The 9,073-nt window shown below is 46.2% G+C and overlaps 1 protein-coding gene across 9 annotated transcripts in view; it reads right to left on the reverse strand.

Annotated features, from left to right (window-relative positions):
- Nucleotides 1-7,259, reverse strand: part of MBNL2 (muscleblind like splicing regulator 2) — a 109,024-nt gene extending 101,765 nt beyond the window's left edge. For 8 of the 9 annotated variants that reach the window (XM_027645166.1, XM_027645175.1, XM_027645148.1 and 5 more), the window contains exon 1: nt 7,142-7,259. The gene's annotated coding sequence lies outside the window, so the exon portion shown is untranslated. The remainder of the gene's footprint in view (nt 1-7,141) is intronic. The other variant, XM_027645182.1, reaches the window with a different exon arrangement.
- Nucleotides 7,260-9,073: the final 1,814 nt, after the last annotated feature.

Below are 9,073 nucleotides of genomic sequence, written 5' to 3' on the forward strand. Positions count from 1 at the left end.
AGGTCCTTCAAAGAACCCAAAATTTCATGCAGATGCTTCTAATTATAGCCATCTCCTAAGATTTCTTTTTGAGATAAGGTAACTTCCAAAGTACTGGCAGCTCAAAAAAACCCACAAAAACAACAAACAACCCACCAACCAAAAAACCTAACTTTTAAAGATATCCCATTCATTCTGCTTCAGTCTATTATGCAGAAAGCAATATGAAACTAAGAAACCACTGACAAAATCTTGCGGGAGTAAGCAAAGTGGAACTACAGCAGTTTCAAGTTATTCCTCCTGTATAGAAAATTCATCATCTCAATCCTAAAAGCCTTCTGCACAGTTCTGCACTGACTGACATTTTCCCCCATCCCAGTTTGTTTCCAGCAGCAAACTCCATCAGGGACTCAGCAGCAGCAGGGATCAACTCTAGCAGGTTTGGAACTGCTGGTATCACATAAGAAAAAAAAACTTCAGTCATCTTTGAAATTTGTAAAGAAAAATGATGTAAGCCTTTTAGAAAGCAAGAACAGTGCTGTAATAATCCTCCTGTCAGCCCCAAGGCCATGGACACAATTCAGATGACCAAACTGCTCTGCTGCTTCGTGAGGCAGGAGTACCGAGCTCCACCCATCTCTGGCCTCCAGTTATTGCCATACCATTAGTCAAGAGGCCTCTTTACAGCTCAGGAAGTGGATAGATTTTTCTTCTCCCTTCCTCTAATTCACAACAGCAAGGACGGGTTATTTAAAAAAAAAAAAAAAAAAAAAAAAAAAAGATTGACCGAAGCCACCGACACTACCTCCTTCTGAGAGAATGTGCTTTAATCTTACCATTATGCCTTCATCCTTCCTGTCCACACTCACCACTGCTCCCATAGGAGGCACATCCAGTTCTAACTGTTCCCTGGATTCAACAGCTTACACCTCCAAAAAGAATCACAACCCTCTTCTGTAGCACCCAGCAATGTGAATGACACAGCCCACTTCATCTGCCATGGTACAAAATGGAATGGGCTTTTCAAAGAATTACGAAAAGAACCAGTGAAATCACATACTTTCTAATAGCTGCAGGTAGCAGCAGAAATACACTCCACCACAAACAGGAAGCAAAGAGCATAAAGCATTATGAAATTAAATGAACGAATTGAGTAACATAAGACATACCTCTAAACTGCCAACAGGCAAGACACAATCCCAAGAGTGAAATACCTGATGTACATTGCATCACCCAGAGATGTCTAGATGACATATATATCCCATGTCTTTTTTTCCCCCTTCTCAGAATACAGAGTCCAAAACCCAGGCACAAGCAGACAGAAGTAGTACTTAATTCACCTGTTTTGCAAACATTAAATCTAAGGTACCTATAGTAAGGAACTTTTATTAGATTTCATTAACCTGAAAAGCCAAAGCTAACATTTATTCACTTAAAAATTACAATAAACAAACAGTTTGAAGAAGGCTAGCATTAATATCTTGCAATAGAAGGTAGCAAAATGTCCCAGAATTATCAGTCTTGGGAATTTCAACGGATATATTGACAAGGCTGAACATGCTGAAGTCCCCCAAACTCACATTCTTCTGTTTTTTAATAAAATGCCAGTTTCCTCATAGTCCCCTTGGCACCTTCACAGGTCACATCTGGTCCCACCTGCAGAGCTGATCATATTTTTGACCCAATGCTTGACAGAGGAGTTGAACATTATGGATATCACAACACTATTGCAGTTACAGAAAGAGCAGCGCCTGATTCAAGCAAGTGAAAGCATGACCAGTTTCCTAGGAACCAGAGAAAGCCTCAGCAGAGCAAAGAGTGAGAAACTCCAAAATCTTTTAGCACTTGCAAACAACAGCAGGGCAAGGGCCCACATATTAGTAGTGATCAAAACCACAGTCAACTCCTGACAACCACTACTGCAGTAAGACACCCCAAAATCACCCTGATGTTTTTGGTATCTCACCATACACACACATAGGACAGAAATTCTCAAATAGAAAATGGCAGGTAAATGCTGAAATAACTAATGCATCAAAGCCTATGATAGGGCCTTCCATGATCAGGGCCTATGATGTCCATACAGACATACTGGCCAGCAAGTAAGTACTCTACTTTGTGAAAACCTTGTGCTCACTTGGAAAGCCCCCTCAGGAAACAAAAACACGCCTCGCCCATATCCACCAGCAGCCAGCTTACACTGCTCGAGTACATTTAGACATGGCGGCACCTTAAAACAGGGTGTCTTTTTTTTCTCTCTGAGACCTGTGAATTCAATCCATACTTCTTCCAGTCTTAAATCATTAACAAAACTGAAGTCTTCTTTCTCCTTGAAAATGCGACAGTCCTACCATTGCTGAAGAAACTCACCACGGATATACTGTCCTGAGCAACCACTGGCTAGTGCCAAGTTCCCTGTTCATGAAAAAGATAAGTAACAAAGCCAACTGTTGGCGCACTTAAATAAGCGTAGTGCTATAGACCAGGGACACCAAACTTTAGAGAGGAGAGGGATCTTCCCATACTACAAATTATCTTCTGTCAAAGGAGGTATGGGCTGATATATAGTCAACCTCCCAGACCTCCTTTTTGATACCATCAGGCATGAAATATTTGTCTCACACCAGGGAGGGGGGGGACACCTGAAAAAGAACCACAAAAATATTATGAACAGTTTGGGTCCTTCCTGGATAAACTAAGGGCAATGGGGAAACAGGCAGCAGTGGGAAGCTGCTCCCCCATCACTTGATCCTTCCCCTGTAAAGACCTACAAAGCTCAATTTCTGCATACACTGCGTTCTAATATCAGTGTCAAACCATCAGGTGAATCAGCTAGAAACAGTCTCAAATTTTCCCAATGTGGAGACACAACAGACCTATTTACCCTTCATTACAAACAGCTGTAGCCACCCAAACAAGGAGGAGTAGGGGAAGTCAAACCTAAACCTGGAATTCAGTGGTGAGCAGAGGAGAACAGTCAAGAGTTTGCAGACAGACAGACCCTGGTTTTGTTGCTTTAAGATACATGATCCCAATGGGTCATAGGTCAGAAGTATTTCTGGACTTTACACTGACATTATACTTTCATAGTGAAATGCTACTCAATAACAGCATTGCTGCCTCAGCTCTATCTAGACAAAGAGTGATCTGCGTCCCCAGTGCACTGCAGGCAGCCCATGAAGCCTTCCAATCTCAGAAATCTGATTACTCCAGAATGTGTTACGTCCTTCCCCAGTAACACAGCTGCACACCATTATCCTCCCATCTTCCGGGCTGCATCTTCACGGTGCTCAAACACCTACTCTCAATCTTACAGCTCTCTGTGGCCCCAGCCCTGGGCAGCAACAGGGCTACTTTGGGCTCCGCAGAGGAATGGTCCCTGACAGCCATGATTGCCATTAGTCACCCGATGTGAGCTAAAAACATTGGTGTGTAGCTGCAAGGCAAGAGAAACTGTTGAGTTCTTCAATAGTAAGATTTTTGAAGAGGTCTACTCCTGTAGTTGATTGAGCCATACACTTTTATTCCAAAGTTAGTTGAGTGTTTTGATACTGTGTTTCTCCAAAGCCACAAGCAAATCAATTGTGTCAGACCCAGTTATCACAAATAATCCGACCACAATGATCAAGACAGCAAAACGCACAGGGGAAATAGCAGCAGCAGAAAAGAAAGAAATTGTTTTTGTTTTCAAAGGTTTATTCACCAGAAATGAGTGACTTGAAACTGAAAAGCATTTTGGATTAACACTCTGCCTGACTTTCACTTCAATGACATTTTAATGAACATTTTCTAAGTAGCTCTGCTTGCAAATGAACGTGGGAGAATACTGAAGTAAGGTAATGGGAGGGGGAAAAAAATAATCCATCAGTCATTTTATCTCTTGGATGCCTCTAAGGAAATAAATAATAATTCATCAGGGGAAAAGTGATCCAGCAAAGATTCAATTGCTAAAAGACCTCTGGAAAGGAATAATAAGTAGACTGAAAAGTCTGAATTAAGATAGAGGGACATGAAGAAAGATACAGTGTGATCTGGAAGCCAACTAGGTTACTTTGTAATTCTTCAAAGAGGAAGGGAGCATGTTCACATCTGCCCTGCGTACTTCAGCCACAGAGAGCTAACAATAAACTGTCAGAAAAAAAAATTACAGAAGAGTAATAAATGTGATTGTAGGACTGGCTGGAGCCATGTGAGTGAGATTTCTACCCTGATGACTGACAGCACGAAAATACCTTCTTTGATAACAAGTTTAATATGGTTCATGGTTCTTTATTTCTATTTTTATTGTCAAGTTGGACCAAATTCTGAAACCTTCCAGCAAGACCTGTGAGTGCCTATTAAAAGGGGGGTGAGGAGAGTGAAGGCAATATAAACAAGCAAACTGTTCATTCACCTTGCATGGCATGAGTTTCAGTGTGGATATGCCAAACCTAAAAATAAATTAGGCTCTATAATTTTACTCAGCAGCTTAAGGAGTAAAATAATCATGCAGTGTTACTGAGATTCCAATAACTACCCATAGGATGCAAAAAATCTAACACCATCAGGCAGCAATGGGAATAGCAATTTAATACGCTTTTTTTCCTTCCTAACATAAATTGTTAACAGAACTTTTTCCAGTGTCTTGTAACCAAGCTTTTAACCCAAAGAAAAGTAAGACTAAGAAGGTTCTCCACATGGCAGTCATGTGCCACTGGTGGCAGGATTCATGTACTACTTTTGCTATGGCAGGTATACCACAGTTTAAGAATTCCTAGGTTAGAAGAAAAAGTAGTCTGTTTAGTACTGCACACTACAATTCTAGACATTCTGCAACCAGCAGAGAAACTGCAGAGCATCTGGAGTATAAGAGATGGAAATTTCACCCACCAAGTGTTAGCAGCAAGTAGACTTTATTTTTAATCTTCTTATGACAACTGTTATTCTGTAAAAGCCAAATTTAAGAAAATGATGCTCAAATGAAGATTTCATCATCACAAACCCAAACATACCAATGCCAAAGATTTGAGATTTTGGCAGGTTTTCTGTGGACTAAAACCAGGCCATTTCTTCAGAAGGGGGACCGTAAATAATAAAGGAGATAAGTTGCAGAGGGAAAGTATGTTGAAGTGACACATGTTATGTCATCCACCCACCTATCTGCACAATGCAGAAGTACCACTCCTGTGGTGACAGCAGGGATACCCCAACAAAACAGCCCATCTCTTCAGCTGCAGGAAAACATTACTGTACAGGCACTGTGCTGCAGGTTACCTTGCACAGACAGACAAACACACCCTTACACTAGTGCAAAACACCACTGTGGCCCACTGCTATTCCAAATTTCACTCACATGTAGATCAGCCATAGCATACGCCAGCCAGCAACTATGGCAAGTGCCAAAGACTGATGTGCCCCAACTGGGAGCTCCAGCCTGTGTCAGAAGTTCTGTTGCTATGATATCCAATTGAGCAACACTAGCTGGCACCCCACCACTACTTTTCTCTCACCACAAGGAGAGGAAAAACTGCAGGGGTCTACCCAGGGGTTCATGCACCCTCTAAAAATATGAGATTGATGCCACACAAAAGGGCCTTGTCCATAGCGAGAAAAATTACATGCCTTCCAGCAGCAGTATCAGCTATACTGGATGAATGCAAATAGTATTAATACCAAATACAAGTTATGAATGGACATATTTGATATAATTGATGCTGGACCATCTTTTTTTATTATTATTTATTTATTTTAAACATACTCAAAAACTGTATGAAAGATGTTTTCCTTGAGAGTAACTTTAGAGCATTTCCCAGAAGAGTTTAAATATGTATTTGGCCCTAAAGCCTACCACAGGTACCTTTTTCATTTGTGCAGTATGGTATGTGCACGCACAAAGGGAAAATACAGGACAGATGGTTAAATCTGTGCATATTTACCAAGGTACGAATACCATGTTAAAATCATACGTACTAGGCCAAGTCACATGTTTAAAATTAATTACACTTCCACTACTACCTACAAGTCCACACTGCTTTAAAAATCTACAAGTCTGAACAAGATACGTCAGTGTGACATGATCACTTAAGTATATTAATCCCACATGGATATCCTCTGCAGCTGAATTAAAGGCACACAAGTTGTTCCATGCTACTGTTCAAATACATATTCAGCCACGTTACTGCTGCCTGTTCTCCTTCCAGCAGAAATGCAAATATGCCCAAAAGAAACAGAAAGCAGAACATCTGGAAACAGAAGCCTATATGCAATGTTATCATAGCTCAGAAAATACGTGTGTACGTTCTGTGTATATGTAGACAAATACACGTACGTACAAGGAATAAATATACCGTGTTTCCACGCAAAACTAGTAGTAAGAAAAACATTTCCTTTCTGACACTTTTTTCCCCCTGTCACACTCACCTTCACGGGTGACAATCCCGTGTCGTGCCCCCCCACAGACCCCCAGTTTGCCCAGCCCTATTCCCTGCTGGACTCAGCGAGCCCCCGGCCGCAGAGCTGGAGCGGGCGGGCACGGAGTGGGGAGGGAGGGTTTGGAGGAAGCCGCTGGGGCGGCCACGGCCCCACAGGGCCCTTTCGATTTCCCTTCCAGAAGTAACACAAAGTTATGACTCCCGCTCGCCGCTCTCCCCGCTCGCACCCCGTGCCAAATGCTGAGTTAACAAAACCATAAATCACCGCTGAACCAGACGCGACGGCCCGGCAGCAGCGCCCGCCGCCTCCCGCCCCGTCCCACGCCGCGGCGGCTCCCCTCGGAAAACGAAAGGGAGGCGAGCGGCGGGGGCAGGGGGCACCCGAGCTGCTGGGGGCTCGGGGCGCCTTCCTGCGCCCTCGGCGGCGGGGCGGCGGCGGCAGGAGGGACCGAGGGACCAGGTGTGGCGGGACGGGCAGCGGCGGCAGCTCCCCGCGCAGGGAGGCGGCGCGGGCCGCCGCCGTCAGGCTCCCCCGGGACCGGCGGCATCGCCGCCGCGGCTCCTCCGCGGGGCGCCGGGCACGACAAGGACCCGCCGCCACCGCCGCGCACCCGCCACGTCCCCGCGCGGCCCGGCCCCGCGGCGAGAGGACACGGGCTGTCCCCGCGCCCTGGCCCCGCAGCAGCCCCGGGGCAGGGCTGGGTTGGCGGCGGCGCGGGGGGACCTGGAGGCGGCGCGGGCGGTTGCCTTACCTCGGAGCGGGGCGCGGAGCAGGGGACACCCGGTTCTCCCACCCGGGCGGAGGCGGCTCCGCGCAGCGGCGGCTTGTCACCTCTCCCGCCGCGACCGCGACGGCGGCGGCTCCTCGCGTAGGGGCGGTCCGGCCCCTCCCTGCCGGGGCCGAGCGCCGCTCGCACCGCCCCGGGGCCGGGCCGGTCCCGCCCGCCGCAGCCCGTACCGTCCTGCTGCCTGCCGGGGCCCGAGCAGAAGCGGCGGCACAAGGGCAGCGAAGGAGCTGGGGCTCCGGGCCGACGGGTGTGCGGGCCGGTCCCGCGGTGTTTTGCCTACTGAGCGTCTTCTCCGCAAAACAACGAGGGTAGCGCCGGGCGGTGCTTCAGAGCAGCCAAAATCCTGGTTTTGCATCGTGTTGCTCGGCTTCCTTTTGCCTGCTGGAGCCATGGCGTGTCACCGTTATCGTGGACGGTTTTCTGGAGGAAACAAACGCGTGGCTTGGCTCCCAGGGTTCATTCTTCACGCATTTTGGCCCGAAGTCATGAGCAGTTTCTGTCCCCGTGAAGTGTCGTTCAAAGGCAAAAAGGGTTCTCTTCCCTCACCCACAGCAGCTAGTGCAGGCCCCGGGTACCCCTCTGGCCCTTTTCTCCCAGTCCCTGGAACATGGTTTGACACCTTTCCCTAGAAACCATGGAATATTCCTCAGCCAGAAAGAGGGGCAGCTCCTCTGATTCCCTGTTTTCCTCCAGCCGATCGAACTGTGCTTCTGCTCTTCTGCCAGATCAAGCTAAAGGTGGGGTTCAGAGGAGCTGTTGGAGCACTGACAACTCCGGCCGTGTGTGCCCAGCGACCTCTAGCCCCCCACGATCTCAGCAAACCCCTGCCCTGCGGGCCTGAAGGGCTGAAACCTCATCTGACAAACGCTGCAATCCGTTGCCAGGTCTGGACAGGCTCTCCAGAAAGCCAGGTAACATCCAGGGGTGAGGCTACAGCTACCCCATCCTCAGTAGATCTTAACTGCTACAGCATCCCAATGTAAGGGCAGCGGAGCAGAAAAGAAATCAAAAAGCAGCTGCACTTCAATTTCAACTAAATTCCTTTAGTCTGTCCCTGAGGTCTTCCACAAGAATCAGTAGCTGAACATTCAGATTTCTGCTACTGAAAAATGTGTTACATTTTGAGAAAGAAACTGACCCTTTCAACTTAGTCACATACTTTTGGTGTTAGGAGGCTGAAAAAGAGACAAAAAGAAAATCCTTTTTTTTTTTTTTTTAAAGTAATGAGCAGAGTGATGAATTAATATTTTAAGGCTAATTAGAAACCAGTTCTAACCAGTCTGTTCAAGGAGACCCCATGGTTAAATATGTTTGAATATATCCAATGAGCAAAACTATGGTAATATTGCTCTACCTTGAAAGGGAAAATGGAATAAACACAAAGTCCAGCCAGAACCTAGCTGAGGATGCCACCAGGTACAGTGAGCATCCTCTCCCTGTTGGTAGGAGGAGACAATGGCTTTGAAAGGGGTGGAAAATAAGAAAAAAAAATCTGCTACTGCTGCTCCAGCTTAACCCACTGCTGAAGATGGTAGTCCCTAGGTGACCAAGAGCAGCAACTGCAACATCTCTATCCATTCCTTCCCTCCTTTTGTATGATTTTGATCTTGGTGAATGGCAGTTCTGTGAAGGAAAATAAGTGGAGCAATGTCAAGTGACATGGGAAGAATATTAAGATGCTGCTTGCCACTGTAGGGAGAAAATTCATGCAGCCAAAGCTCAGCTGGAGTTGAAGCTGCCAGAAATGTGAGAGACAATAAATAAAAAGAGTTTTTTCAAATACATTAATGGCAATAGGCAGTATAGAAATATAGTTGGCCCATTACAGGATGAGGATGGTCACCTCACAAACAGGAACAGAGACAAGGCAGAGGTGTTTAACGCTTTCCTTGCTTC

This window comes from Corapipo altera, unplaced genomic scaffold (assembly GCF_003945725.1).
Source record: "Corapipo altera isolate COAL_440 unplaced genomic scaffold, ASM394572v1 0, whole genome shotgun sequence".
Classification (NCBI taxonomy): Eukaryota; Metazoa; Chordata; class Aves; order Passeriformes; family Pipridae; genus Corapipo; species Corapipo altera.